This window comes from Camelina sativa, chromosome 15 (genome assembly GCF_030686135.1).
Source record: "Camelina sativa cultivar CO46 ecotype springtype chromosome 15, ASM3068613v1".
Taxonomy (NCBI): Eukaryota; Viridiplantae; Streptophyta; class Magnoliopsida; order Brassicales; family Brassicaceae; genus Camelina; species Camelina sativa.
This window is the reverse complement of record NC_141894.1, coordinates 30,746,675-30,754,225: the sequence shown is the minus strand read 5'-3', so window position 1 is coordinate 30,754,225 and position 7,551 is coordinate 30,746,675. Positions and strand designations below refer to the sequence as shown.

At 38.0% G+C, this 7,551-nt stretch overlaps 1 pseudogene; it reads right to left on the bottom strand.

Annotated features, from left to right (window-relative positions):
* Positions 1-219: 219 nt before the first annotated feature.
* LOC109125071 (uncharacterized) lies at positions 220-6,707 on the bottom strand (annotated as a pseudogene).
* Between the last annotated feature and the right edge of the window lie 844 nt (positions 6,708-7,551).

Sequence of the window (7,551 nt, the reverse complement as noted above, 5' to 3'; positions counted from 1 at the left end):
ATGTTATAATTATTTTTTCAAATAGCATTCGCATTATGTTATTTTTATATCGTCAATTTAATTGATTTTTGATTAATTTATTATTTTATGTATTTAAATATAAAAGGTTAAACCATTAAAATCCTAAACACATTAATTGAAATCAAAGTTTACAATGTTCTAAAGGCATAAACTAATAAATCAAAATCCAACCACACAGGCTCAAAGTACACCACAATTTCACACAAACACATGTTTATCATTAGGCCACGCAACTGTTGTACCTAAAGCATCAGAAACTAACTCCACTTCTGAATTTGGTCTCCACACTTTTGCATCTCCAATCTTTGATACTTCTATCCATACCTTGCTAGCATTTGGACCTAAGGGGATAAAGTGGATCTTGTCGTCTGGATTGGTTGAACAAACCCTGCCTTCTGCAACTACTTGTCCTTAATTATTACAATCCAACAGCATGCACTTTTTCTTTCCATCTGATTTGGTGGTGTTGATGCTGCAACTTACAATCTATAATCCAAACAATTCAGACACTTATATCAGAAGTGACCACCAATAACAATAAATATAAACTTAAGCATTAGATAGAATTGTTACCCCAGGTGATGTTGCTATTGGTGATGATGATCTTGTTGGATGTATAATATTAGTCAGCAATATCTTCTTTATTGGCCATGCGATGAAGGCATCAAGTGCATCACCCATCAAGACCATATCATCAGTAGGTCTCCACAAATAAGCGTCATGTTTAACGACCTTCTCAACCTTTACGATTGCAGCATTAGGTCCGAGACAGATATTGTTGGCCTTTTCTTGTGGATCCATTGACCACAAACGACCCTCAGCAACTACTACATCCTCCGCATTCCAATCAAAGATGATGATTTTATCATGTGATGCCTAAGTCAATAAAAAAATGAAATTTTTAAAATCTATCTACAATCTCATAATAATGTAAGAGTCAAAGTAAAACATTACCGATGAACCAGCTGATTGATTTTCAATTGGGGATGTTGCATCATTGTCCAATATCATTTTATCAGTTGGCCATGCAATTTTCGTTCCCACAGCATCCCCAAGAGAGACAACCATGGTGGTTGGCCTCCATACAAACGCATCTTTGTTTGTTACAGATTTGACAACGACAGCTGATGCATTAGGACCAATTGCAATACGACCAATCTTGTAATTTGGTTCGGCTGAGCAGAACTCTCCTTCCCCGACAACAACCTCATCATCTAAACACCAATCCAGAAGTTGACACCTAGGGCCAGTGTGGCTACCATTACTAGTCTTCGATGCCGGAAAATCATCAGACTGTGGAAAGAATAATAAAGTTAATACTAAAACAAACATACAAACAAATTGGCCTTATCATCAAGGACACGATTTAAAATTAACTATACTGACCTTTTTCCCTTTAGCCAAGTCACGAACTACATTTTGGAGATCTTCAATTTTGGTGATCAATTCCGCTTGTGTTGCTTCAAGCTTCTGGACATGGGCGTCTCTAGCCTGAATGAATGATAGCTTTGTAGCGGTAACCCCTCTGCCCATACCTCTAACCCTTCCAGACTTGTCTTTCCCTAAGACTTGACAGACATCATCCTCTTTAATACTAGTGGTAGATGTGGAACCCATTTCACTATCAATGGATTTGATTTGTTCATGACACAAAGAGTTAAAGAGGATTATTGTATGCTATACGAAGAAGCATTATTAATTGAGTGAATTGATTTATGATCTCATTTCACTTACAATTGTTCCAGCAAATTCTTGTCTCACTGGTTTTCCGTCAGAATGAGTGTGTCCTGCTATCCAAACTTTGCTCCTACTCACCATGGACGGGTCATAACTCTTCTTCTTCTACATATAACAAAGGTAATTTGACCATACCATCTCATGATCCATACCATATCAGAAATAACTCAGTAAGATAATTTGACCATACCATCTCATGAGCCAGTCGAGTCATTCCTTTGCGGCTGGTCGTGTGTGGAATCTGCGCCTTCTTGAGTTGCCTAAATCTTTCACTCCGAACCTACCAAAAATCAATCCGACTATCACCTGAGGTTTTCAAAAATTAAAAAAAATAACAACATTGGTCCACAAATGAATATATAGGCGTACACAAACCTTAAATTCTTCACTAGTCTTATTCTTTACCCTATTTTTCCATGCTGACGCAGATTGTATGTTACTTGGTTTTAAATCAAGTAACTCTTTCTTACTTGACTGTCGAACTTTGGAGAGATGTTTAGATTTAGAAGCTCGCCAAATACTACTCATCTGCTTAAAAGCACAATCTTTTTGCCACTCTTCACGTAAATTGAATCTTCCCTATCAAATATTCAAATGTAAACATTAATAAGTTTGAGTTCCAGAGAATAAGTTTAATATTCAAATGAAGACTTGTGTAAGATTACAGAGAATACCTGAATTTCTTCCCACAGAATGTCTTTGATTGTATCGTCCAGATGCCTCCAATCGTCCAGTACAACTGGAACATGCTCCCTCACCAGAGGACCAAGAAATGAGGAGAGTGTAACTGATCCTTTACCAACATGTTGACCAAGAGTTGTGAAATCAACGTCAACATTGTCCTCATGGTGTTTTGCAACTCCACGCATCTTAGTTGGCCCTCTTGTTTTCCTTTTTTTAGTATTTACCTCACTGTTTTGAGGTTCTCCACTTAATGGTTGCACTTCCGGCTGGGATATGTCTTCATGATGAATTTCGTCCTCAATCTGGTGCGACATTGCTTCCTGATTGTGCTGGCAAGTGTTAGTGTCAGTAGTTGGGGCAAGGCCTACATTACGATTACTCCTTCTCGTCATTACAATACACCTGAAACACAACTGACTTTCAAATGGTGAGAAAAGGATGAAAACATACGACTAACTGCAATTTTGTAATTCTATCCTTATGATTCCATTACTAAGACTCCTTCACAATCTTCTCTAACATAGAAACTTTCATCATCAGAAGACATGTCCCCCAAATCTTCAGTTTGAGGAATGGATAAGGGTGCAACAAGAAACTCCTCCTCTGTCTCTAACTCATGATACCCTCTTGGTGGCGCCCTCATAACTACAGACCAAGGTGATGAATCATTTTCTCTAGAATAAAAAACTTGCTTGGCTTGCGATGCCAGGATGTAAGGATCTTGAAGATACGTTGATTGGTTGACATTGAAGTTCACAAGTATAAATCCTTCTTCTTCTTTGACACCGTTTCCTTTGTTGGCCCACTTACACCTAAACAGAGGAACTTGAAACTTGTGGTAGTCCAGTATTATGATCTCTTGTATAACTCCATAGAATGCAACTATGTCCGCCATATGTTTAGTGTCTCTGGCACTAAATCTACACATGCTAAAGGCTTCATACGTTACTCCACTGTTCTGAGTCTTACGCATTACATCCTCAGTGTGAAATCAATGCCCATTGATGGTAAACCCTTTATATGTTTCAGCTGTATGTCTTGGTCCATAGGCTAACCATCTTAGTTTGTCTGAATGATCTACTGAGTTAGCAGGGATCTAATGACAAAGATAAAGGATACGTAATTAGTAGTATATATGCTCATGGTGTTCGACGGATTTAAAGGAAAAATACTGATATATAATTAGTAGTATATAATTAGTACCTTCTTTTTTACCCATTGTGCGAACCTCTCTGCATGAAACTTCCATAACAGAGTTTCACTCCTGGCACATCTACGATCAGTAGCTTGTAATTCTTCCAAATGCATACATAAAGAAAAACACAATAAGTTAGTTTACAATCCAACAGTAATGATGGTGTAATGAAAATGGGATAAGTCACTTTAGTGATGAACTTACTCAACATATGGATTCATCATTTCCATGTTCATTCATATCGATGGGCTATGTCTCGCTCTTTATCAGTAAGAACAATTTGGGCAGCCTTATTTAATGGACAACCTTCAGAGGACTCGACATCCTCATTACGGTTTGTTGTTTCTTGAAATATTACTGAATTCTGAAGGAACTCCATGCAGAATGCAATACATTCTCCAGCCAAATATTCTTCAGCCATACACGCTTCTGGCCTTGCATAGTTCTTTACAGACGATTTTAATATTTTCATGTACCTACATGTTAAGCATAAACATGTTAGTTACTAATTGTATACAACACACCAAATACACACAAAGGCAAATGAAAATTTTTGAGTACCTTTCAAATGGATACATCCAACGAAAGTGGACAGGTCCACCCAAACGTGCTTCTCTTGCTAGATGTATGGGAAGGTGGAACATAATATCGAATAGAGAGGGAGGAAAATATCTCTCTAGTTGGCATAATGTCTCCACACACTCAGCCTCCAATGTTATAAGCTTCTCAGGATCAATAACTCGTTGACATAGTCTGTTAAAGAAGCTGCACAGTCTAGTAACTGCAATCCTTGGTCCATCTGGTAACAAGCCTCGCAAAGCAACTGGTAGCAGGTTTTGCAGAAGCACGTGATGATCGTGAGACTTCAATCCACTAATTAGTGGAGGATCCACATAAACACAATTGGCGATATTCGCACAATATCCATCAGGTCCTCTGAATGAACTTAACCTCTTACAAAATATCTTTTTTTTCTTCTTTGGACAGCCAAAACGAAGCTGGAGGTAAATACTTTCTCTTCCCTTTGTTCTGAATGTGTAAGTTTCCACGGATCCCCATATCTTCCAAATCTTTCCTTGCTTTCAAACCATCTTTTTACTTAGCAGATTGCATAAGAATAGACAATATAGCATCTGACACATTCTTCTCAACATGCATCACATCAATATTGTGACGAACCGGCATATCCTAACATGTAAGATAAAGACCAATTGAAAAAGTCAATTTCAAAAAGAATATGCAAGTAGAAAATAATTGAAATCTACTAGATTAATAGACTTAGTAAATATTGACCTTCCAATAAGGTAACTCAAATAGGATGGACAGTTTCTTCCACCTCCAATTATCATTGTCTTCATCGTCTTCTTCGTCCAAAGGTACCTCATCAACAGATACTCCTTTTCGTTTCCTTTTACTTTTTTCCCCAAACGGTTTGCCAAACTCAACTTTCAAATCCTTGAGTATGTTAAAAATTTCTGCTCCACTTTCAATTCTACTCGCACTCCCTTCCTCCACAGTGTTGTCAAACCATTTTTTTCTTCTTCTATAAGGATGTCCAGGTCTAAGTCTTTTTTTGTTTCCCAAATAAACATGATTCCGAATGAATTTCAACCACCTAAAAGGTGTATCCTTTTCACACACAACACACGCCTGTTTGCCTTTCACCTTACACCCAGCTAATGTTCCTAAAGCAGGATAATCAGTGATACTCCACAACAACATTGCTTTAAGTGTAAAATTCTCCTTCATAAATGAATCGTAAACCACAAGTCCCTCATTCCACAATTCCTTAAGGTCATCTATCAATGGAGCTAGATAGACGTCAATGTTGTTGCCTGGTGATGTAGGTCCTGGGATCAACAGACTCAGCATTATATTCTCTGCTTTCATACACAATGTTGGATGCATGTTATAGTTAACTAAGAACACTGGCCATGTGCTGTATGTGCTGGACTGAAGGCAGAAAGGATTCATCCCATCTGTAGAGATACCAAGGTGGAGGTTTCTTGGTTCAGCTGAAAACTCTGGCCATTTATCAGTCACATTGGCCCACGTTAAAGAGTCCACTGGATGCCTCATGGTACCATCTAAACTCTTATTGTTGAAATGCCAACGAACCTCTTCAGCCGTCCTTCTGGATCTAAAGAGCCGTCTCAATCTGTCTTTGATTGGAAAATATCTTAATACCTTGGCTGGTATCCCCTTTTTCTCCTCACCAGTTTGCTTATCTCTCTCCCATCTTGATACACTACACCTTGGACAGCTTTCCATAGCCTCGTATTCCTTCCGGTATAGAACACAATCGTTCTTACATGCATGAATCATATCATATCCGAAGCCAAACATCTTCAGGAACTTCTTTATCCCATATGTTGATTGCGGGAGAACATTATCCGTGGGAAGCATATCATGAATCATCGTCAGCAGCTGATCAAAATAGTTCTCTGACATTCCACTCTTGACTTTGAGGCAGTAAAGCCCCATAATTGCAGACACCTTCGTGTAGTTGGGACAGTTGGAGTATAGTGGAGTTTCAGCATCATCGAGCTTCTTCCTAAACTCAGACTCTTCACTACCACCATCAACAACATCTGCCTGATCTCCAAAGTAGCTCGTAGGTTGAGAATCACCATCAATGAAAGCTGTCCTAATCAAGTCATAAACATCTAACTCAACTTTCGGATCTTCCGCTGACTTATCAGTCTTAATATCCCCATGCTTACTCCAACATGAATTTCTCTTGTATTTCTGATCCATGCGCCTAATCACTAAATGTTCCAACACTGTAGCTATCGGCTGATGGCACATATTGCGGCAATCTATACAGGGACAAAACATGTCACTAGGATTACCCAATCTCAGTGCAGATGCATGCACAAAATTAGTTGCCCCTGTCTGAAACTCAAGGCTGGCCCTTCAAGTGAAAAAAATTTCAAAGGTTAATTCTCATAAAAGGAAAAATATGTAACAAAAAGGAAAAAAAAGACAAGTTCATACCTTGGAAGCCAGACCCAAGACTTGTCCATCTTACAAAACCACCAAAACTCGACCACGAACACAGTGTTGAATCGACCACGAACACAGGGTTGTCAATCAAAAACACAGATCGAAGAGAATAAGAACTAAATAAAAAAACTTAAACTCCTAAATAATAACTCACCAGATGAAAAGATCTTAAGTCTTCGCGAACTTACAAAAATCTCTGTAAAATTGAAAAAAAAACTGTGTTAGAACGAAAACGCAAATTTAATTAGATCTATATTCCCACACAAAACAAAAATTTAGAACAATATTAAGAAAGAAAAAATAAATTTTCAGTACCTTAAACTCAGATCGAATCAGATCGAATCCTGAAATCTGCATGCAAAAGAACAAAAGAAACAAATCGATTACCAAACAGTGATAAACGATTCGATTAAACAAAAGAAACGAAGGAAGAAAAAAGAAACAGTCATCGATTCGATTAAAGAAACAGTCGTCGATTCGATTTGATTAATCACCTTTGGTTTTCAGAAATCGACGACTGGGGCTTCGAGTGAGGCTTGACAGATTAGAGATCCGAGTGAGGCTCCGAGTGAAACCAAACCAATGAGAAATTAAACGAGTGAGATTAGAAATTGAAAACTGAGAAATTAGAGACTGAAAAAATTTGAGAAGGTGAGACGAGTGAGTAGGTGAGGAGTCGAGAGAACCCAAAATTTTGAGAAAGGTGAGACGAGTGAGTAGGTGAGGAGTGAGTATTCTTTTTTTTTTCCAAATGGTGAGGCGGGCAATAAAAAATATATTCCCGCTTTTCATTTCAATAGCGTTTTTATGAGATATGCTATTAATTGAGACCCGCGAAACCCAAAAACTTTCCGCATCAAAATTTTGAAGTTTGACCGATACATTTATAGCGTCTACTTATAAATAAA